Raw genomic sequence first — 24424 nt, forward strand, 5'->3', positions numbered from 1 at the left:
TTTTTTTCTAACCTATTAAATAATATTTTTTTACAGGCCAAATAGTAAAACCGTGTTTTTTTATACATTTTAAAATGCATGTTTATGGCTCATGAAGGGGGTTATTTATTACAATCTGAATGTAAAAAAAATATTTGAGATTTTTTTGTCACTAGAAAACCCGAATATTTAGAGGAAAAAAACTTGAATTTATTATACCACAATGCTGCAAAAAGCCCGAATCAATAAAAGGGATACTGTCATGGGAAAACTCAAAATGAATCAGTTAATAGTGCTGCTCCAGCAGAATTCTGCACTGAAATCCATTTCTCAAAATAGCAAACTGATTTTTTTATATTCAATTTTGAAATCTGACATGGGGCTAGACATATTGTCAATTTCCCAGCTGCCCCAAGTCATGTGACTTGTGCTCTGATAAACTTCAATCACTCTTTACTGCTGTACTGCAAGTTGGAGTGATATCACCCCTCCCTTTTCCCCCCCAGCAGCCAAACAAAAGAACAATGGGAAGGTAACCAGATAGCAGCTCCCTAACACAAGATAACAGCAGCCTGGTAGATCTAAGAACAACACTCAATAGTAAAAACCCATGTCCCACTGAGACACATTCAGTTACATTGAGAAGGAAAAACAGCAACCTGCCAGAAAGCATTTCTCTCCTAAAGTGCAGGCACAAGTCACATGACCAGGGGCAGCTGGGAAACTGACAAAATGTCTAGCCCCATGTCAGATTTCAAAATTGAATATAAAAAAATCTGTTTGCTCTTTTGAGAAATGGATTTCAGTGCAGAATTCTGCTGGAGTAGCACTATTAACTGATGTGTTTTGAAAAAAACATGTTTTCCGATGACAGGATCCCTTTAAACCTGCCATCTCAGACCTGTCAAGGTCCTGTATAAGTCAATGGGAGTGGCACCTCTCAATTTGAACTTTCCATGGTCTGCGCTGGGTTTAGCCCAAATATCCGACTTTTGCAGGGTTTTTGGGCAAAAACTCGAAAAATTTGAGAGATTTGGAAAAAAGCCTGAAAAATTTGAGCAGTTTGAGTTTTCGCTTGATTTTATCAAGTTTTTCCTTGATCCGATCAAATCAGGTTTTTTAAATTAATAAATAATTCGGCATGGGAGTTTGGTTGTTTTTTTTTAAATAAAATATGAGATAAAATCAGATTTTAGTAAATAACCCCCCAGAAGAGATTGAAGCAGATTCAAGATTAGGGGTTGTTGCAAATTATCAAGCAGAAAATGAGGTTTGTCTGTAATATAAGCTGATGCTAAAGGCTGATTATTAAATTCTGATGCTAATTGCACTGGTTTATGTGCTGCCATTTAGTAATTATCTGTATAAATTACTAATTGTTCATCAGTCCCTAAGCTCAGTAACTGACAGCAATGCAGAGCATGTGCAGTGAAATAGCAGAAAAGAAAATGGAGAGCTACTGGGGCATCTCTTTAATGCTAAAGGGCTGTGGTGGCCTTTGGCTGGTACAGAAACCCAAAACATAATGTACAACATTTTTAGCCTACTTCTTTAGTTAAGCTTTAGTTCTCCTTTAAACCTTGATTTTTTTTTGGTCGAGTTTTTCAGGGGGAAAAACTACATTTTTTTGTGGAAAAAGCTGCTAAAAATCCAAAACCTGAAAATACTCCATCTTAAACCTATTGAGGTCATGTAGAAGTCAATGGCAGATGTTCCTGAAGTTGTTTCTTGACCTCCTGATCTGCTCTGGATAATTCGATAAAGGGCTTGATTCAATATAATTTGCTAAATGTGCAATAAAGAAAAGATGTGTTTACCTGCGATAAATAATGCACTATTGCACCTAATTCAATACATTACATTTAACAAATGCGAGAAACACTCAATTTAGCGGTACTGCGTTATCGCGGTTTCTGGTTTTTGACTCCTGTTTTGTGGGGAAATGGTTGTTATCGCTCTTTTTTTTCTCAAATCACGCCACAACTTAACTAGAACTGCATTATTACAACATATGTTAAGTTCATAAAAATTTTTGACGTGGAAAATAACTGAAGGGCAATGATCTTTAGGAACATCTTCTATTGGCTCGTCCCAACCAATCAAAGATTATTACTTCAAAACCACACCCAGACATAGCAACGCTACAAAAAAGGAGTTTCTGTTCTGGAAGATTTGTGGGACTGCCTTTGCCCTCCATGCTGCAGGTGCTTGTGTGCTCCAAGTCTACTATTCCAGGTACGTTTGACCTTGCAAGCAGTGTCGGACTGGCCCACAGGAACAGCAGGAAAACTCCAGGTTTCAGTGGGCCCTCCTGCTTCAAAATATTTGTCATATTTCATGGCCATTGTCTATTTCTATGAAAACAAAGAGACTAAATAGATTGAATAATAGATTATAGCATGTAAAGAAAAGAGACAAGCAGAATAGAGGTTGGTGAGGAGAGGAATTATATTGGTACTGAGAGTGGGCCCCTGGTCTAAGGTTTTTGGGTGGGCCCCTGGTGTCCCAGTCCAACACTGCTTACAAGACATACACCCATGTGCATTCTAGCAACCCACAAGATAACCATGTTAACTCAATAACTTGTCTGGCCCTTTGATGTGCTGCATTGTACCCGTGTTCACCAGGAGTGGCTGGATTACCAATTGGAGCAAGCAGCCAGGGTTGACAACCAGAATCAACATATCCTGAAAAATATTTGATATATGCTTAAATCAATATAGTGAGTTTTATCATTCGACATAGATTAAGTTTGATGTAAAACAGCTATGTAATTACTTTAACAAACAAAGGTTAGAATGTCAATACATTTGATCCCAATGAACACCTTTTGAAAGATTCATCTTTTGTGACTTTGCAATCACGGCTGGTATGAGTGTTTAGTCGTAAGACAACTCATAGAGACAAAGGGACTGCACACTAAGGATGGATTTTCACTAAGAATGACTTGTAATAGTTCATGTTACTTAATTGTTTGCCACTCATTAAATAACATTAGTATGTAATAAGAGTTGTAAGATGTTTGACATGACTAAACTATCCAAACATATTTAGTATTATATGGAAAGTTGAAACAATACTTACCTACGCCATGAGGGGTCAATAAAGCCACATGAGTACTAATCTATTGCACCCCTGATGTTAGACAAACCTCTTTGGATGTAAAAGTCCCTTTTAACTTTCAGCCACTCCTGTCTGGAGTTGGGAAATTTGATAAATAGAAGGCGTCTTTTTTTAAGAGCCTGTAGAACTTGAGTCAGTGACCGAGAGAAAGTGGATTGAGACTTGCTACTGACAAGACATTCTGAATTCGAAATTATTAACAATGATTAGTAATGACAATTGTTGAAAGGCCTATCTAGGATTTTTGTGGATATGTTTGAGTTGAGTAGAGATGGGCGACTAAATTCCCCAGACATGAATTCAACTGTAAATTTGCACATTTTTTGACGAAGCGAAACTGCACAGATTCGCCCATCACTACATATAAGATATTAAAATATCACATCAATTTATTTTTAAAAGGTCTGTCTTGATAGCTTTAGAATGTGACCAATAATCCAGAACACAAAAAAAGACACACAAAAAGTTACACTTATTACACAAAATGAACCATATAGCACAAGGCCAAAGTTGGGGGTTTTCAGCAGATATGTAAAAGGAGCAGTCAGAACGACTTCTTACACCTTTTTCTTTTTAATTGAAAAAAGAGAAGGAAAGTAAACCCTAAAAAGTGCACCTCCCCACCGTTGGACCCGATGACTCAAAGAACCAATTAAAACTTAACTTTTATTAATAGTTGGATAAAAACCATAAGTCCAGAAAAAATTAAAATGATTGTTAAAATCAGGGGGATTAACCTTTTGGGAGGGTTAAACTGAGGGTGAAGGGGTGGATGGTTAATTAAGAAAGGGAACCTATGAGGATTGGCCTTGTTACCCACTGTTTTTCAGTAAATTGGTTATTAACCCCCATTCATGCCTCGTGGTTATCCCAAGACCTTGTGATTGGTCTATTCTCTACCTCACGGCTTGTATATATCGCGCAACTCAATTACAGTCCGTTTATCCCCCTGATCTTAACAATCATTTTAATTTTTTCTGGACTTTTGGTTTTTATCCAATTATTAATAAAAGTTAAGTTTTAATTGGTTCTTTGAGTCATCGGATCCAAAGGTGGGGAGGTGCACTTTTTAGGGTTTACTTTCCTTCTCTTTTTTTAATTACAATTTTACCCTGCACACCATCTTACTGTCTCTCGAGTGTGATTGATAGTGCTCCCTAAATCTGTATTTATTTCTACCTTTTTCTTTTTAAGTTGTAGTGCAGGTTCCCCAGTGGCCACTTATCACCGGTCAATATTGAAGAAATTGTAATTGAACAGCACCACTCAATCTTTGTAAAATAACAATGCCTTTATTGCAGACTTCTCAAAACAAACATTTTTAAGGGGCCAATTCACAAAGGGTCGAATAACGAGGGTCGAAGTTCGAAGTTTTTTTACTTCGAATCCTTCACTCGAAGTTAGTGAATCGGCCCCTAACAGTTACAACTTTTAAATCCCACTTTAAAATATGAAAAAAACACAATTTTTTAATTATTTTTCTAACTTTCAGGCATATGATGTCTCTGACATAAGATTGAGGAGGATGTAGCTTCATTTTATCAGTTCGCCAGGTCTAAGGTGGTGAAGGAAACTCAGGAGAAAGGGGTAACTTTATGTAAAATTCGTACTTTAGTGAATTTGCGGAGTAGCGATCGTTAGACTGAGCAAAAATTCGCCTGGCAATAGGGCGCGAAACTGCCCCAGCGACAGTCTCTTTTGCTAGTGAATTGTCCTCTACACCTGTAAATGTTGCTGCGTATTGGATTTCTGGCCACTTCGCCCTTTAGTAAATCTGCCCCAGTGAGCAGAGAAAATTGCCGACACATAGGGGCACATTTACCTAGGGTCAAATATCGAGGGTTAATTAACCCTCGATATTCGACTGGCGAATTAAAATCCTTCGACTTCAAATATCAAAGTCGAAAGATTTTGAGCAATTCGTTCGATGGAACGATCGACGGAATAATCGTTCAATCGAACGATTAAATCCATCGAATCGAAGGATTATCCTTTGATCAGAAAAGTGTTAGCAAGCCTATGGGGACCTTCCCCATAGGCTAACATTGGCCTCGGTAGGTTTTAGGTGGCGAACTAGGGGGTCGAAGAAATTTTTAAAGAGACAGTACTTCGATTATCGAATGGTCGAATATTCGAACGATTTTTATTTCGATTCGTTCGATTAGAAGGTCGTAGTCGAAGTTTGAAGTAGCCAATTCGATGTTAGAAGTAGCCACAAAAATCTAATTTTTTTCCTCTATTCCTTCACTCGAGCTTAGTGAATGGGCCCCATAGACTGTGTTTCCAGCTGTATTTGCTCATAGTAGAAAAAACACTTGAAAGGAATAAATAGGTCAAGAATCTGAAAAAATTCATTTTAGAATCTGAAAATATTTGATTGTTTTTGTAATTTATTCCACTGATATGCTCTGGGCAGTCAAACACATTCTGTGTTTATGGGGTTAGAGCTCTGCAGCAATGTAGAGTTCTCTCTCTTTATAGATTAGTGGAAAAAGAAACTAAATTTGATTGTTAGTAAATGGACCCCTTAATGACCTATAATATAAACACAAACACACATCACCTTGTGTACAAGAATTAGTAACTGGTAGTCAAACCCTGTTATTGTATGCTCCAGGGGTGTAAGATAGAAAGGATTTGTGAGTAAAGACAGCCCAGTGCCCCAAGTTAGGACAAGTACAAGTATTGGATCCGTTATCCGGAAACCTGCTATCCAGAAAGCCCTGAATTACGGGAAGGCTGTTTACTAATCAAATAATCCAAAATTTTAAAAATGAATTCCTTTTTCTCTGTACTAATAAAACAGTACCATGTACTTGATCCAAACTAAGATATAATTAATCCTTACTGGATGCAAAACCAGCCTATTAGCGTATTTAATGTTTACATGATTTTTTAGTAGACTTAAGACATGAAGATCCAAATTATGGAACAAAAAACCCTTATACGGATCCCCCCAGGTCCCGAGCGTTCTGGACAACAGATCCAACACCTGTAGGGTTTAGTTTTCCTAAGGCAATACTTGCCTAGTGCAGGGACCCAATGTACCTTCCCTACACCACAATATGCATTCACTGGGAGTTTCTACAATCTAGAAAAGTTTAACCTGTGAGTGAGATTTTACCCCTAGATGTGTGCTACCTTATTTAACCTCTTTTGGAGTGAGAATGTTATTTCTGCATTGTTGCCATTTCTTATATTGAAATATTACATAATCAGCTGCATAAAGATTTTACAGCATTTAAACCAATTGTCTATCTTCCGTCTAGAGATATGGATTAAATGAAACACTTTTCTTTCCCAATTAGTGAGGAATCTGAGTGTAGGAGTCAATTTTATTGCCTGCTGTGCTGAGAGTCCCCCCCCCCACCCGGGTGGGTCGAGGGCAGCTATAGGTTAAAATACAGTGTCCTCTGTCCAGTGTCTGTAGATTACATTACCTAAGTTCCTGGGTGCTATTTCTAGTTGCCTAGTTTTGACTATTCCCTGGATCCTGATTTGGTGCTGCACTAACACTCTGATATTTGACCTTGACCTGTGACCCCGACCTTGTTGCTGTTATCTGAGTTGTTACCTCATTGCCCATCTGGTATTGACCCTGCCTGTTCACGCCTCGCTGACTGCTCCCAAAGCCTTTGATAAAGCTTGTGGATTGACAAGCGAAACGCGCGTCAGGCGCATCTAATTTTAAAACCGTTAGGCAGGGACGATCAATTGCTGGGGCGGCTCTGTGGAAGGGAGGAAGGGCGGAAGGGTTGGAAAAGGGCACCGTAAAATTGCCGACCAAAACTTTTAAGGCACTTTGCCGATCGGCTACTTGCGTCCTATACTGGGGAACTGATCACAAAGGAAGGGTGGTGTGGGAGGATACGAGGGCTCTCGATATCGGAAGGTTGCCTCCGCCTCTCAAGCTTTACTATCCCTTCCGTGAGAAAAGGGACCAGGTGCATATACCCCCGCCTATATAACTCCAAATGCCATTTACCCCTTACATGCACAGAGGTATGCCAGCATGACAGCAGTCGAGACCGATGGTGGGCAATAGTTGCTATTGTAGCATAAACCCACGCTACATTCTCGACATTATGTATCGTATACTAGCTAATGACCTTGTGTCGATATAGCTACCCTACCTAACCTTGTTTTTAATTCTTCTTTTTTCTCTTTCTTGTGTTGAATTAGTTGATTTAATAAAAGTTAAGTTTTAACTTATATTGTTGGGATTTCAGACTTAATAATGGGATGGTGCAAGTATATGGGACACACTTTTTTCTCCTGTATTTCTGACTGCTCCCATGTCCTTTCCGCATACGTTCGGTTCCTGCTTTAGGTTCCTACGTTCGGTTCCAGCCTGTTTAGAACTCTCTCCTTGGTCCTTTCCTCAGTAAGTCCTAGCGGCATCGGAGTAGCGGAGGGCTCCTCCTGAAGCTAAAGGCGGCTGCTACAGGCAGAAGAGTGATCCGGGACCTTGGAGTTAGTTTTAAGTTTGGGATACATTACGTGACACCATGTAATGAAGGGTCCCCAACCATATTTACCCATGAGTCACATTCAAATGTAAAAAAAGTTGGGGAGCAACACAAGGATGAAGAAGTTCCTGTGGTACCAAATAAGGGCTCTGATTGGCTATTGGTAGCCCCTATGTGGGCTGGCAGCCTACAGGAGGCTCTGTTTGGTAGGAAGCACACCACATACTTGGCTATGCCTTTTAGAACATTTATTCCAGCAGAGTTGGCACCAAGGTTTAAATGTTCTAAAAGGCAAAGCCAAGTGTCTGGTGTGCTTCCTCCCTATGGGAATTCATGTATGAGAAATTGGCTTGGAAGTAGCCTGAGGAGTTGAATGCACCTTATGGAAAGAAAGTAAGTGGTGTGCCGAAGAAAAATGTGTTTTGGTATCTGTTTGGTAGGACACATGGTTTTTAAGCAACCCAAACTTGCTTCCAAAGCAAAATAAGAATAAGCACCTGCTTTAAGGCCACTGGGAGCAACATCCAAGTGGTTGATAAGTAACATGTTGCTCCCGAGCCACTGGTTGGGGACCACTGATGTAGTGTAATGTGGTATACATAGATTATATATGCTTTACAGGATTTTAACATAGTTTATTCAGCCACACATCCTCCATGTGTCCTTTAACTGGACACCACAAAAAAATCATTAAATAATATATGTCTGTATTTCTTACTTTCTGCTGATGAATATAGAATTTTTAGAACAATGTAATTTTTTGGCAACCGAACCAACAAATTAAAAAAGAAATGCTGCAAGAAATTCACTGATAGACAATACTAGTAAACCAACAAGAAAGAATGGCTATTTGTAAGTGAATACTGAAACTTACAATTAAGAGAGGACAGCTGGAAGGGACCTGAACAAGGAAGTAGAACAAGGTGTTATTAATTGTGGTAGATTTCAATCTTCAGTCAGCAGGTATGTGCACAAAGTGTAAGAAAATCCTTTAGAAACATTAGTATGAAACTTATCACCCCCATTCATAGGTGTGGCGGATGTAACCATCTGTAACAAAGCATGGACATTTTTACATCTATAGTGACAATTTCAAAAAGAGTTGCACTGGATACACAATGCACAATGGGTAAACAACAGGCCTGGATTGACAACCTGCCCTTTTGGACAAATGCCTGGTTGGCTGCTCTATTTAAAGTTAAGTGGGCCACTCGGGAAGCCACCGAAGGGAGCCAAAGAGAAGCCGCCAAAGTAAAGCCGCCAAAGGGGGCTAAAGCCCAAACCGCCATAGGGAGCTGAAGCCACAGAAGGGATCCGAAAAGGAAGCCACTGAAGTTCCACTGAACAGTAATAGTGTTGGTTGAACTTGTAGGGGGGCCTGGCCGCCAGTGTTGCACACTTATATGTGGGCTGCTTTGATTTATTTGCCAGGGCTGCTTTTTACTCCCAGTCCAGCCCCTCAAAACAACAAAGTATTCCAATTCATCTGTGTCTCATATGCATATGTTTAAAATGCAGGGCTGGGGCAGGAACTAGGGGTAGGCAGAAGAGGCACTTGCCCAGGGCACAACTGAAAGGGGGCGCTTGGTAGGTAACTATTAAGCGTATTCCGCCTACCCCTATTCAGTGTTCGCTACACTTCTGTAGCTCTCCCCACCCTCCTCCTTGTGACCCCTCCCTCCTCCCCTCTCCGTCACTCCTTTCCCCTCTCCGCCACTCCCCTCCCCATCACTCCCTTCCCCTCTCTGCCACTCTCCTCCCCTCTCCGTCATTACCCTCCCTGCCTTTTGCTAATGTGCATGCACGCATTTGTTTGGAGGTGCACACATTCGGGCTCATGCGCACAGGGGGTAGCGGGCTGGCTGGCCGGGTTGCCTAGGGCGCCTGGTCAGCTTGGCCCAGCCCTGTTAAAATGATAATATGCCTCAGATATTAAAAGTAGTTAAAGAACAACATAATACATCAGGGGTGATTTACAATGCAAGATCTTGTGTTCAAAGTGTACAAAAATCAAATATATCAAATGCCTTAAATTTGGACAAGGGGTTACACTAAGAATAGCAAATGGCAGGGTGCTTGAAGAAAAGTGATACTGGCTAGTGCATGTTTCAGAAAACAGGAACACCAACCCTGCTGCTCAAGGTTAGCACCTAATCGATTGTATTTAACCTTGAGGTTTATCTTTCCAGCCTTTCATCAAGAATAACCAGGCACAATGTTAGTTAGACTAAAACATTAGTGTAATGAGTAATATATGATATATAATGTATGAGACCTGTTATCTAGAATGTTGGGACCTGGGGGTTTCTGGAATTTGGATCTTCATACCTTAAGTCTACTAGAAAAATCATGTAAACATTAAATAAACCCAATAGGCTGGTTTTGCTTCCAATAAGGATTCATTCTATCTTAGTTGGGATCAAGTACAAGCTACTGTTTTATTATTAAAGAGAATAATAAAACATTTTTAAAAATGTTGATTATTTAGATAAAATGTCTATGAGACTTTCCGTAATTTTAGCTTTCTGGATAATGGGTTTCTGAACACAGATCCCATACCTGTATTATTGTCTAATAACCTGTATAATACACAAGAACTCATAAATGGTGCTAACGGATGTCATCAATTATCATCGGAGCTTAGTGAGTACTAAAATAAAGTAAAATATTAGAATATTAGCAGTCAACTCAGAGTTCAGGGTTTATTTAATGTTTACATGATTTTCTAGTAGACTTAAGTTATGAAGATCCAAATCACGGAAAGATCTTTTATCCAGAAAACTCAAGTCCAGAGTATTTTGGATAAAAGGTCCCGGAAGATGAGGAGCTTAGCCTATGTAACAACTGACCAAAGACTATGGGGCAAATTTACTAAAGGGTGAAGTGACTGTCTCTAGCGAAAATTTGGCAATATGACACTTCACAGGGACATCGGCAATTTACTAAAAGGCATAAAAGAGCTCAGCACTAACAAATTTTCGCCCCCTTTTGGGGAGCGAATTTTAGCTCGGGCAAACGATCATTACTCCGCAAATTCATCAAAGTGCGAATGTTTCACTATGTTGCCCTTTACACCAGAGTCTGCTTCGCAAAGGTTATACCTGGCGAACTGATAAGATGAAGCTACATCCTCTTCAATCTTATGTCAGTGACATCATATCCTGTATGCCTAAAAGTCATAAAAAAAGACAGAATGCTGCAGTTTTTCCATATTTTAAATTGGGATAATGTTTAAAAGTTTGGCCACTTCAAGCATTTGCACCAACATCACTAATAAAGACATATGACCTATATGTACCCGCCCTATTCAAATTGACCTAATCGTAAGTGTGTTTACGAATTTTCGCTAGGAAGAAAGTAACGCCATTGAAAGTTCACTTTGAAATGCTCACGCACTGAACATTACCACTCTATTCTGATGAACTGACATAACTATCTTCTTTGAAAAATGTGTTAAATTTGTTTGACAATTTGCTAAAAACATTCCAGACTGTCAGGAGAGATTGGATCCATGGGTAAGACCATGTAATTTAAGATTTGATAGATATGCCGCTGTATATCAGGGATAAAACTCTTTTATCCTTTTTCTGTTACAATACACCAGAAGGCTGAGAAACCCACCATGAAAACTGCGATTGTTTTGGTTGTTTTGGGGATGACTTTGCTACATGGTGAGTATTTTTTTATTAGGCACAGTTTAAACTGCTATTGTGTATGTTTGCCCTATTAAATAAATCCATTTACACTTTACTGGACAAGAAGAGAGAGGATGCAATACTGATGAGCTGAGTGTACAGGTATGTGATCCATTATCCAAAAGCCCTTTATCCAGAAAGCTCTGAATTACAAAAGGGCATCTCCCATGAACTCCTTTTAATCCAAATAATCCAATTTTTTAAAAATGATTTCCTTTTTCTCTGTAATAATAAAACAGTAGCTTGTACTTGATCCAAACTAAGATATAATTAATCCTTATTAGAAGCAAAACCAGCCTATTGGGTTTATTTAATGTTTACATGATTTTCTAGTAGACTTAGGGGGTTATTTATCAAGGTCTGATTTTATCTCGTTATTTCTAATATCCAACTCAGAATTCCCAAATGGACCTTATTTATGAAGAAAAAAGACCGAAAAAATAGGGTCAGGCAAAACATCTGAGCTTTCCCCGAAAACTTGAAATTGTTCAGAGATTTCCGCAAAAAACAGGTTTTTTTCCCTGAGTTTTTTGTGCCGAAACCCCAAAATCATCAGATATCGTTATGGACATCAGCGCAGACACTGGAACCTTCCCCATTGACTTCTACAGGACCTTGAGAGCTTTTAGATGCTGGGGTTTGGGTTTTCGGGTTTTTTTTTTTCTGCTCCGAAAACTACGAATTATTCGAGGTTCGGATATTCAGAGCTTGATAAATAACCCACTTGAAGGTATGGTGATCAAAATTACAGAAAGATCTGTTATCCCGAAAACCCCAGGTCCCAAGCTTTCCGGATAACATGTCCCATACCTGTACAGTATATTTGAAGGAAGTGTTTTTTATAAAAATAAATCTGATATTAATTTAAACACTGAGTCTGTTACTCAAGAGCGCTAAGGGGTGAAAGAGTTCCCCGGAACATGCAGAGAGAGGTTTCATTGCTAAGGACCTTAAGGGACAGATTTATCAAGGGTCAATTTGAATCATACGATTCAAAGTTTTTCCCCAAAAAAACCATTGACTCCAAATGGGTTTTAGGGAGTCCCCCGTAGACTAAAAGAGCAATTCGGCAGGTTTTAGATGGCAAATGGTCGAATTTTTAAGTGACAGTACATGATACATGACAGTACATGATAAATTTTCTAATTCAAATCAAATTTGGACTATTCTCTAGTCGAAGTACACAAAAATTAGCTCGAAATTAAAAAAAAATTTATTTGCATTTTCACCTCGACCTTTGAGAAATCTGCCCCAAAATGTGAGTGTGAATACTTGAACTTAATTAAACAAGAATAATTGCGTGTTAGTGAAGGAATTTGCTCAGAGAATTAGCTGCTATAGATTGGGGAGATAATTAGATAGCTCTAGTGTCAGCATGCACAACAAACTGAAGTTGTGAAAGAGAGGTTGGTAATTGAGAATGATCTAGTAGAGTCTTCTCTGTGGCATGGGATGGACCAGATGTGACGAGCATGGAATGAGGACCTTTAGACTTTGACAAAAGAAAATCATTTTCTATATGTGAGTCTCTGTTGAGTATTTTGGGGTAGATGTGGTTTAATTATTTTTATAATTCTGTTTTGTATGCAGCTGAAGCTTTGAAGTGTCGTAAAAGTGTATGCTCTGGGACTAAACTATGCACAACTACAACAATAACATGCGATCGAGATGTCGCTCTGTGCTTTGTGATGACGCTCTCCAAGCCCACATGTAAGTTTGTAAAATTACATGAGAAATGACAGATAGTTGGGAAATGATTTAACATTCCAGATCCTGAAAAGAGGCAGTTTCACCATGCTGTGTCCTTTAATTAGATGTGTCTGAGGCACTTAGGCCATAATCAGCCTGCTGAAATCTATTGCACTACTGCCGGCAGTATCTTCCTTCTTTAGCATCCGGAACCATTGTGTCAGATTTTGGCACAAAATGCAAAACTCTGCTTTTCTTCACCAAAATCAACGGCGTGTGTTTGCACCGGAGCCAAAATAATGGTTCCGGAAGTGGCCTGTGGATTTCAGCAGGATGATTTTGGCCCAGTGTGGCCCTAGCCTTATGCCACACTGGGCCAAATAAAGTCCTTTAATGGGAATCATGTGGCATTTGGCTAAAGTGTAAAGTCTGAAAGTAATTGTAGTCTCGTACTTGAATAAATCTTTATCTGATATCTAGTTTGAAAAAGATGTATGTTTTTAAACAGGTGACTAGGTAATTTTATCCAATAACAAATGAAAAGTCAATACCTTTGTATGCAACACACGGGGTGATCCCAAATTTTATTCCATGGTGCTCTTGACACAATTCTACAGATCAAACGTTTTTCGGGACCGCATGGCCCTTCTGCAGTGCTAATAAACAAAAGAGACTATACTAATTTATAGGCTTACACACAGTGATTCCTGGTGCGGTCAATGTCCATTTTACCTTAAACCTATTACTAAAGCAATTAAACATTTACTCAACAAATTTTTTACACATTTTTTTTTCAAACATTTTACCAATTTTTTGAAAGAGATTTTTTTGTTTTCATGTATAATAGATTCACACAATCAACGTGTACCGCAACCATTATATCACATATGTACAACTAGACAAACAGTAGTATGTTCTGTATCAATACTATGAATCACTCACTGACTAGGATACAATTAGGAAGGAGTTGTCTCTAAATCACTGGTACATTGCAGGACTCTATGGCTGTAAGAAAAATATGCTCAAATCAGTTATTTGGAATTAAGTTACAAAAGGCAGTTAGATACATAATTAAAGGAAGCAGTTCAACCCCCAATTTTCATTCAATCTCTTGGGGGATAATGTATCTAATTTCCAGGTAATGTTACCAGTTGGTAAATAAGTAATACTTTACTATAAATAGGACCAGTGCCAGGCCATGCTGGACGGGAGCCCTAGGCAACCTTACTGACTATGTTGACCCTCCTTGTGCACGAACCAGCGATCATGTGTAGAAGAGTGCACACGCCAATTATACAGGAATTGCTGCTGCAGGTGGGGGGACACCAGGCTCCAAACTAGGGGAAGGCGGCAGAAGAGGTACATGCCTGGCGTCCCTCTACTTTTGCTCCCTAGGCACGTGCCTCTTCTGCTTACCTGTAGTTTCAGCCCTGAGTAGAACAGCCCTTCATAATGTCCCAAGGTCTCATGGATACAGATCAGAATAAGGGGCCCAGATAGGAGAAGAGAAAAAGTAGATATATCTTTTTTGTATATATTTGAGACAAAAGCTCAAGTTAGCAAACTTAGCAATAGTTCCATTCATATTGTTCTTGTCCATTTTCTTGTTTTAGTTACACTGATTCGTGGGTGCACCACAGAGGCATATTTTTATGTGCTGAAGGGTCTTGATCCTAATGTTTATGGCTGTTCTAAAGACCTCTGCAACTAAGTATAGAAGTGTGCCGCCATCCTCTGCAACTGAGAACCCGAAGAAATTGGTTTTACATTATATTAATTTGTTTTATCAATAGTTCAAAGCTTTAAAAATGTCAAAATAAAAATTTTGTTACAACAATCGCATTTCAATTGTCATTCATCAGGTCTGAGCATAGAATGTAACAAAGTAGTTTGGGGCCAGACTTATCACCCCATTTAAGGATCGGACAAATGTACAAACCATAACGCAGCATTCACTATTTTACATTCATAGTGACAATTTCAAAAAGAGATGGACGAGTAACACATAATTGTAAAGCAACACACGGTATTTGAATACATCTCATATTTCTATACAAAACACTATTTGATAAATATATTATTATATGACACGTATATATCAAAAGCACTTGACAGATTGAGCTTCAAGTTGCTAATGTACAAATATCACACACAACATATATGTATATATACATGAGACATATACAAGAGTCCTCTGCACGGTTTTTAAAAATTAGTGGTGAGCACAACTTTCCCTTGTTTGTTATAGTTATACAGGAGCAGTGACCAGCTCCATGTTGTAGCTCCCACCCCTCCCATCTATAGTCAGGTGATCCCACTGGTGTCTAATAAAAGGGCAGCCAAGTATGGAGGTTTGCTTTGAAAGCAGCAAGTAAGTTGCAGGTAAAACCAAGTCCCTTTGTAAAATGTATAATGAAGCAATGGAATTCTTAATAAATCAGATGAAAATTGAGCGTAGGACTGGCCAGATATGGGATGACTTTGACGTAGTTGGCCAGCTTAAATATATTGCAATATATGGACAAACAATCCCTGTTTTGTTTAAAGGGTAAGGCATTTTTCAGTAGCAGTATGCACAAAATGTCGCTGTCTTAAATATATTGATAATGGGTTGAGTGCAGAGGAATCTTGTATTTGTCTATATGTATTTTGTGGTCACAGCCTCATTGCACCCCTGCCTAATGGTTTTTAAAAATTAGTGGTGAGCACAACTTTTCTTTGTTTGTTATATAAATATGTAAAAATATCCAAGCCACTTATACCCTTAATGGGACTGCACTAGGAAAATCCATTATGGAAAAGGACCTTGGAGTCCTTGTAGATGATAAACTTGGCTGTAGCAAGCAATGCCAGTCAGCAGCATCAAGGGCAAATAAGGTCTTGAGCTGTATTAAAAGGGCATAGAGTCAAGGGAGGAGGGGGTCATTCTTCCACTGTATAGAGCACTGGTAAGGCCCCATCTAGAATATGCCGTACAGTTTTGGTCTCCATCACTCAAACAGGACATTATTGTATTAGAGAGGGTACAGAGAAGGGCAACTAAGCTGGTAAAAGGTATTGAAAATCTTAGCTATGAGGAAAGACTGGCCAAATTGGAGATGTTCACGCTGGAGAAGAGGTGTTTAAGGGGTGATATGATGACTATGTATAAATATATAAGGGGATCATATAATAATCTCTCTAATGCTTTATTTACCAGTAGGTCTTTCCAGCTGACACAAGGTCACCCATTCCGATTAGAAGAAAAGAGGTTCCACCTAAATATTCGGAAGGGGTTTTTTACAGTGAGAGCTGTGAAGATGTGGAATTCTCTCCCTGAATCAGTTGTACAGGCTGATACATTAGATAGCTTTAAGAAGGGGTTGGATGGCTTTTTAGCAAGTGAGGGAATACAGGGTTATGGGAAATAGCTCATAGTCCAAGTTGATCCAGGGACTAGTCCCGATTGCCATTTTGGAGTCAGGAAGGAATTTTTCCCCCTCTAAGGCAAATTGGAGAGGCTTCAGATGGGTTTTTTTGCCTTCCTCTGGATCAACTGGCAGATAGGTAGTTAATAAAAAAAAAAAAAAAAAGGTTGAACTCGATGGACATGTGTCTTTTTTCAACCTTACTTACTATGTTACTATGTTACATGAGACACCACAGGGCTTAAGCGAGCTTCTGGGAATTGTAGTCTCAGCATTACATGGAGATCAGCTTGAGAAAGGGAGCAGCAAGCACCCGAAACATTGCATAGATCTCCACATGGATGAGTATATTTAAGCTTACTTTGGCTGTTTTTATGGTTACAAAATAAACGCTATGTTCTAAACTTTTATACAATAGTATATATATATATATATATATATATATATATATATATATATATATATATATATATATCATTCAAAAAGACCAACAACACCGGGATTTTAGTGAAACAAATAAAATGTTGTATTCATGAGTGCATATACAGCCAACGTGACGTTTCTGTCCTCTCCGGGACCTTTCTCAAGGCCTTGCAGTACCCCAGAAAAGTACCCTCAAAAAATAGTTGAGTCCCAAAAAAACGCTGGTGACTTTTCATTTTTCAGGGTGATAGGCTGCAAAAGATCGTAATTTTTTTCTGGGGTACCCTGTTTCCCCCCTACATTTCCTAACAAATGTCACACAAACTATACACTGGGCTCATATATAGTGCAATATAACAACTCTTGTGTAATGTAATGTATTTGCTGCAACATATACGTCCATTGTACTTTAACTTCCCTCCGTATGCAAATTAGGCTAGCTAGCGCCACTTCGCCGGTGAATTAGCATTGTCCTAGTGAATCTACTCCTGGCTGGCGAAGTGTTGCGATGTGAGCGATGGTTTTCTGGATAACTAAGTTAATAGATTTTTAACACAGATTTATAATTTTTCAAGTTTCAGGGAAAAAAAAACAAGAAAACTTTTTTTTTACACAGTCATATATTTTTTATTCTTCAGCATTTGCACATTTAAGAAAAACCGTCACACACCGATAAAATCACATTATTCCATTCATTTTCAATGAGGCTGAAAATCTAGAATAATTAAAATTTGCTTGAAATCTTCAGAGACTTTCTATAGAAGCTTGGCAGTTTTTACTTTCCAAATATTTTTTTTTTAATTGCAAATTTTTGTTTCGTTTTTTCTTTTATAGAATGCTTTCGAAAATATTCTCAAATTTTTTTGTTTGTGTTTCTTCTCAAAAAAAGGGAAATTAATTCACCATGTTTTACCCTGTGCACTGTTTACCAAACAGCAGCTTATTAATAATGGGAAGTTGTAGTAGATGATAAAGCCAAAAAAATATATAAAAAAGTCTCTGGGAGCATTACCAAAAGATGTTTGGGACATTCTCCACAACCCTATAAATTCTTTAAAGGAGAACTAAACCCCCTTAGGTACAACAGCCACCCTTAACTACCCTCCCACCTCTCCCTCCCTATAACTGTCTACTCATAGGGGGTTATTTACTAAAGCTCAAATTTATCTCATCTTTTTATTAAACCAAGCTTCACCAAACTCCCATTCACGATTTTATCTTAAAATAACTAGAAAAATCAGGTCGGGAAAAGACTATAAAATGGAGCAAAAACTCAAATCGTACAAATTTTTCGGATATGACTCCCAAATCATACGATTTTTTCAGGTTATCAACAGAAAGCCCTGAATGTTTTAGATTATCGGACAAAATCTTCAAATTGTAAAAGGGACATCTCCCATTAATTCTACATGACCTCGACAGGTTTGAGATGGTGGATAATAATAATAGTGTTATCAAAGTCCGAATTTATCTCAATATTTTCTGAAAAAAACTCAGAGCAAAGCCGGACAGGTTTTTTGAGCTTTTTTATTAAAACACTTTCCTGAACATTTTGTTTGCGGGAAAAAATTGTGAAAAATCTGATTTTCATGATTTTTTTCAGATCTTTCATCCAATTTTCATGATTTTTTCATATTTTTCACCCCAAAACTACGAATATTTCCAAAAACCCAGCGCACATCAAAAAATAATTGAGACTTCTCCCATTGACTTATATGCAACCTCGACAGGTCTGAGATGCCGGATTTTCAGATTCTGACTTTTCCCATCCTCGAGGTATAATCAATTCCGAAAAATTTGTGATTTTTCTAAAAGTCTGGTTTTATAAAAATAAATCACAAATTTTTCGTTATTTTTGCATTCGGGGGTTTAGTAAATAACCTCCATAGTGTCTCACCACTGACATGGACCCTGCAGACACATACGCAATTGGATCTTATCAGGAATCCGCTTCAACTGCACATGTGCCAGCAGGGTCCATGTCAATGAAGAGTTTCCAAATGGACAGAAGATGGCACTTGGGAACTCCGCTGCGCTGCGCTGCTCTGCATTTTTAGCTCAGGTTTTCAAATGGGGCCACTTTTTAACATAGGTATATTATATAGTCTTTCAGTAAACGCACGGTCTGTACACCCTGTATTGCAAAGAAGAAGTGGGCAGCAACTCCAGGCTCTGGTAAAAACACATTTATTAGTTCTGCATTACAAATACAGGATTTCTAGGCTAAAGCCTTACATGTTTTAGGCATCACTGCCCTTAATTATAAGCATGGTATTATTAAGGGGCCCATTTACTAACAATTGAATTTAGTCTTTTTCCACAAATCAAAAAAATTGTGGTTCTCAAATGTATTAAGTGTAAAAACCACGAAAACCACTAATAAAAAACTTTGCCAAGTAAAAATTGTTGAGGTCCTATAGAAGTCAATGGGAGCTACGCTGATCATATTGGACCTTTTTTATTTTTTTCGTTAGAAATTGTCCAAAAATACTCACATTTTTAGAGATTTCTGAGGTATTTGGATTTTTTTAGCACATTGTTCTGTGTAATTTTCACTTTTTTTATTCAGATTTTTTAATAAATGTCATGAACATTTAGGGGCCGATTCACTAACTTCGAGTGAAGGATTCGAAGGTAAAAAACTATGAATTTCGAAGTTTTTTTTGGGCTACTTCGACCATTCGACCTTCGACTACGACTACGACTTCGAATCGAAGGATTCGAAGTAAAAATCGTTCGACCATTTGATAGTCGAAGTACTGTCTCTTTAAAAAAAACTTCGACCCCCTAGTTCACCATCTAAAAGCTACCGAAGTCAATGTTAGCCTATGGGGAAGGTCGCCTAACTTTTTTTGATCGAAGAATATTCCTTCGATCGTTGGATTTAAATCCTTCGAATCGTTCGATTCGAAGGATTTTATCGTTCGATCGAAGGAATAATCCTTCGATCGTTCGATCGTACTATCTACGCTAAATCCTTCGACTTTGATATTCGAAGTCGAAGGATTTCAATTCCCAGTCGAATATCGAGGGTTAATTAACCCTCGATATTCGACCCTTAGTGAATCAGCCCCTTATAGTTATAGGGGGTTATTTATCAAAGTCCGAATTTATCTCAATATTCTCTGCTACAAACTCTGATCAAATCCGCTCAGGTTTTTTTTACGCTTATTTATTATTACATTTTCCAGGAAATTTGCTTTGTGGGAAGAAATAAGATTTTCCCGATTGTTTTCACCTCATTTTTATGAATTTCAAGTTTTTTCCAGAATTTTCAACCGAAAACGTCGGGGTATTGTACGAAACGCAGCGCACATCAAAAAATCATTGGGACTTTTCCCATTGACTTATATGCAACCTCGACAGGTGTGAGATGCCGGATTTTCAGATTCGGACTTTTACATCCTCAGGGTTTAATAAGTTCCGAAAAGATATGTGATTTTTCTAAAAGTCTGATTTTATTTAAAAAAATATCAAGATTTTTTCATGATTTTTGCATTCGTAGTTAATAACCCCCTTAGAGTTTGTGAGTTTAGTTGTGGTTTCAGAAATCTCAAAACCACTAAAATCTAACCTTTAATAAATAGGCCTCCAAGTTTTGAATGTGCTTATAAAGAATAGTTTATAAGTGCCATATTATAAATATATAATATAGAAAATATTTCAAGATTTTTAAATCTGTACACCCTACACTACCAGTATCTCCAGAGACAGAAATCTGTGGGAGTAAAATAGTTTAAGGTTATACCTGTTACACACTTTTAAAAAATGTCAAAGTTTGCAAAATGAGCTGTCAAAATGAGCTGACAAAAGAGGGACTGTCCCTCCGAAAAAGGGACAGTTGGGAGGTATGCACTTATACTGCTGGAGTGTTTGGTGTATGAATGGAAACTAATCCTGTCGGTTACATTTGTGTAGAATGATACACTACCTGCAGGGAATTAAAAATATGAAGGTTTCTACCGCCTGGCTTAAAGGGCATGTAAAGTCTAAAATAGAATAAGGCTAGAAATGCTGCATTTTGTATACTAAATATAAACATGAACCTACTGCACCACAAGCCTAATCAAACAAATAATTTATGCTTTCAAAGTTGGCTACAGGGGGTCACCATCTTGTAACTTTGTTAAACATCTTTGCAAGACTTCGGGGCACATTTACAAAGCTCGAGTGAAGGATTCGAATTAAAAAAACTTCGAATTTCGAAGTGTTTTTTGGGCTACTTCGACCATCGAATGGGCTACTTCGACCTTCGACTACTACTTCGACTTCGAATCGAACGATTCAAACTAAAAATCGTTCGACTATTCGACCATTCGATAGTCGAAGTACTGTCTCTTTAAGAAAAACTTCGACCCCCTACTTCGGCAGCTAAAAGCTACCGAAGTCAATGTTAGCCTATGGGGAAGGTCCCCATAGGCTTGCCTGAGATTTTTTGATCGAAGGATATTCCTTCGATCGTTGTATTAAAATCCTTCGAATCGTTCGATTCGAAGGATTTAATCGGTCGATTCGAAGGATTTAATCGTTCGATCGAACGAATAATCCTTCGATCATTCGATCGCAGGATTTGCGCTAAATCGTTCGACTTCGATATTCGAAGTCGAACGATTTTAGTTCCTAGTCGAATATCGAGGGTTAATTAACCCTCGATATTCGACCCTTAGTAAATCTGCCCCTAAGACTGTGCACACAAAGCTGCTTGAGTTCTGCATGGCTGGGAACTAAGGCGGGGGCTCCCCCTGCTGTTCATAAGTATGATTGTTCCCCCCCCCCTCAGCAGTTAGGGACCGTCTAACAATTCCTATCCACAGCAGTAAATGAAGGGAGAATTTCACTGCATACAGTCAGGTTTCTGATAAAAACGGTACACATTTTTTAATTAAAGTATATTGGAGATAGGTTTCTTTTTCATTAAAGAAAGTAAAAATGGGATTTTATTTTTGACCTTTACATGCCCTTTAAGGGTAGATGTTGGCAGTGGTGTTGTGGGTCTGTCTGTGGGGTGCTGTTATGTTAGACTAGTCTGTTGGTAAGTTGGGAGACTAAGGCGCCGTTTACTAACAATGAAATTTCCTTTTTTTTCCCACGAAACTGTAAAAATTTGCCGTTTTCCTATATTTGTTTTTTAAAAGCTCTAAAAATTCGAGATTTATTAAAGGGGTGGTTCAAAGTAACTGTTGTTATGTTATAGAACGACCAATTCTAAGCAACTTTTCAATCAGCTTACGTAAATTTATTTTTTATAGTTTTATTGTGTTTTATCTTTTTCTTCTGATTTCAAATGGGAGTCGCTGTCCCCTTCTAAAAAAAATAAATGCTCTGTAAGGCTACAAATGTATTGTTATTGTTACTTTTTATTACTCATCTTTTTATTCAGTCCTCTCCTATTCATATTCCAGTCTCTTATTCAAATCAATGCATGGTTGACCCTAGGTTGGACCCTAGTTACCAGATTGCTTAAGATAAACAAAATTGAACAGCTGCTGAATAAAAAGCTAAATAACTCAAAAACCACAAATAAAAAAAAAAATTAAAACCAATTGCAAATTGTCTCAGAATATCAATCTCTACATAATACTAAAAGTTATCTCAAAGGTGAACAACCCCTTTTATGTAAAAACATGAAAACCACTAATACAAAACGTGTGGAGGCCTACTGATCAAAGGTCAGATTTATGTGGTTTTAGAGGGTTTTTGAACTAAATTTACAAACTCTTAGGGCGCACATTTACTAAAACTCACATTTATCTCATTGTTTTATGAAAACAAATCAGATGAAACTTCCTTTCATGATTGAGGGGCTGATTCACTAAATTCGAGTGAAGGATTCAAAGTAAAAAAACTTCGAATTTCAAAGGTTTTTTTGGGCTACTTCGACCATCGAATGGGTTACTTCGACCTTCGACTACGACTTCGAATCGAAGGATTCGAAGTAAAAATCTTCGACTATTCGACCATTCGATAGTCGAAGTACTGTCTCTTTAAAAAAAACTTCGACCCCCTAGTTCGGCAGATAAAAGCTACCGAACTCAATGTTAGCCTATGGGGAAGGTCCCCATAGGCTTGCCTAAGTTTTTTTGAACGAAGGATATTCCTTCGATCGTTGGATTAAAATCCTTCGAATCGTTCGATTCGAAGGATTTAATCGTTCGATCGAAGGAATAATCCTTCGATCGTTCGATCGAATTTTCTGCGCTAAATCCTTCGACTTATTCGAAGTCGAAGGATTTCAATTCCTAGTAGAATATCGAGGGTTAATTAACCCTCGATATTCGACCCATAGTGAATCAGCCCCTTAAACTTAAACTACATGAACTCAACAAGTTTGAGTTGGAGTATTTTCAGATTTGATTTTTAGCAGCTTTGAGGTATGAAACATTTATAAAAATTTTTGGTTTTTTTCCACATAAAATTCGAGTTTGACCCCTGAAAACCTTGACCAGAAAAAAAATCAAGGTATAATAAAAGGGCCCCTAAAACTGTGACTGTCGTGGAATTTATTAAAAGATTCGAATTAAAAAAAGTACGAATGGAAAATAATGCGCTGAAAAATACGAATACCTCTAAACATTGGAGTTTTTTCAGACAATTCCTAGGGGACAAAAATTCATATTGATTTAAAACGGATCTCCCAGCTCCCATTGACTTGAAAGGACCCCAACAACTTTTACTTGCCAGAGTTTTGTATTAGTGGTTTTCCTAGTTTTTAACACTTAGGGGCACATTTACTTAGCTCGAGTGAAAGAATAGAATAAAAAAAAACTTCGAATTTCGAATGTTTTCTTTGGCAACGTCGACCATCGAATTGGCTACTTTGACCTACGACTTCGACTTTGAATCGAACGGTTCGAACTAAAAATCGTTCGACTATTCGACCATTCGATAGTCGAAGTACTGTCTCTTTAAAAAAAACTTCAACCCCCTATTTACTAAACTCTGAATACAAAAATCCCGAAAAATTTGTGATTTTTTTTTTTCTAAAATCTGAATTTTTCGGAATTTATTAAACCCTGAGGATGAAAAAGTCCAAATCAGAAAATCCGGCATGTCAGACCTGTCAAGGTTGCATATAAGTCAATGGGAGAAGTCCCAATAATTTTTTGATGTGCGCTGGTTTTCGTGCAATACCCTGAAGTTTACAGCAAAAAATCATAAGAAATCTTAGTTTTCAGATGAAAAATCCGAAAAAAAATCGTGAAAAACTGATGTTTTTTTTCCCGCAAAGCAAATTGTCAGGAAAATGTAATAAATAGGCATAAAAAAACCGGAGTGGATTTCAGCATAGACCACAGAAAATTCCAAATAGGATAAGGACCTCTGCTATTGACTTAAACACGACCTGGGCATGTCTGAGATGGCGGATTTTAAGATTCAGGCTTTTTGCAGCACCAAGCTTTAATAAATAAGATAAATTTAAGTTTTTAAAAAAATAAATAAATAAATTCGAGTTTTGTCCCGAAAAGCCCGACCAGATAAATTTAGAGTTGAGTAAATAACCCCCTAAGTACGATGTATAGAGTGATATTCTGAGACAATTGCATTATTTATCTTTTTATTCAGCAGCTCTCCAGTTTGCAATTTCAGCAATCTGATTGCTAGGGCCCAAATTACCCTAGCAACCATGCATTGATTTGAA

This window comes from Xenopus laevis, chromosome 4L (assembly GCF_017654675.1).
Source record: "Xenopus laevis strain J_2021 chromosome 4L, Xenopus_laevis_v10.1, whole genome shotgun sequence".
Classification (NCBI taxonomy): domain Eukaryota; kingdom Metazoa; phylum Chordata; class Amphibia; order Anura; family Pipidae; genus Xenopus; species Xenopus laevis.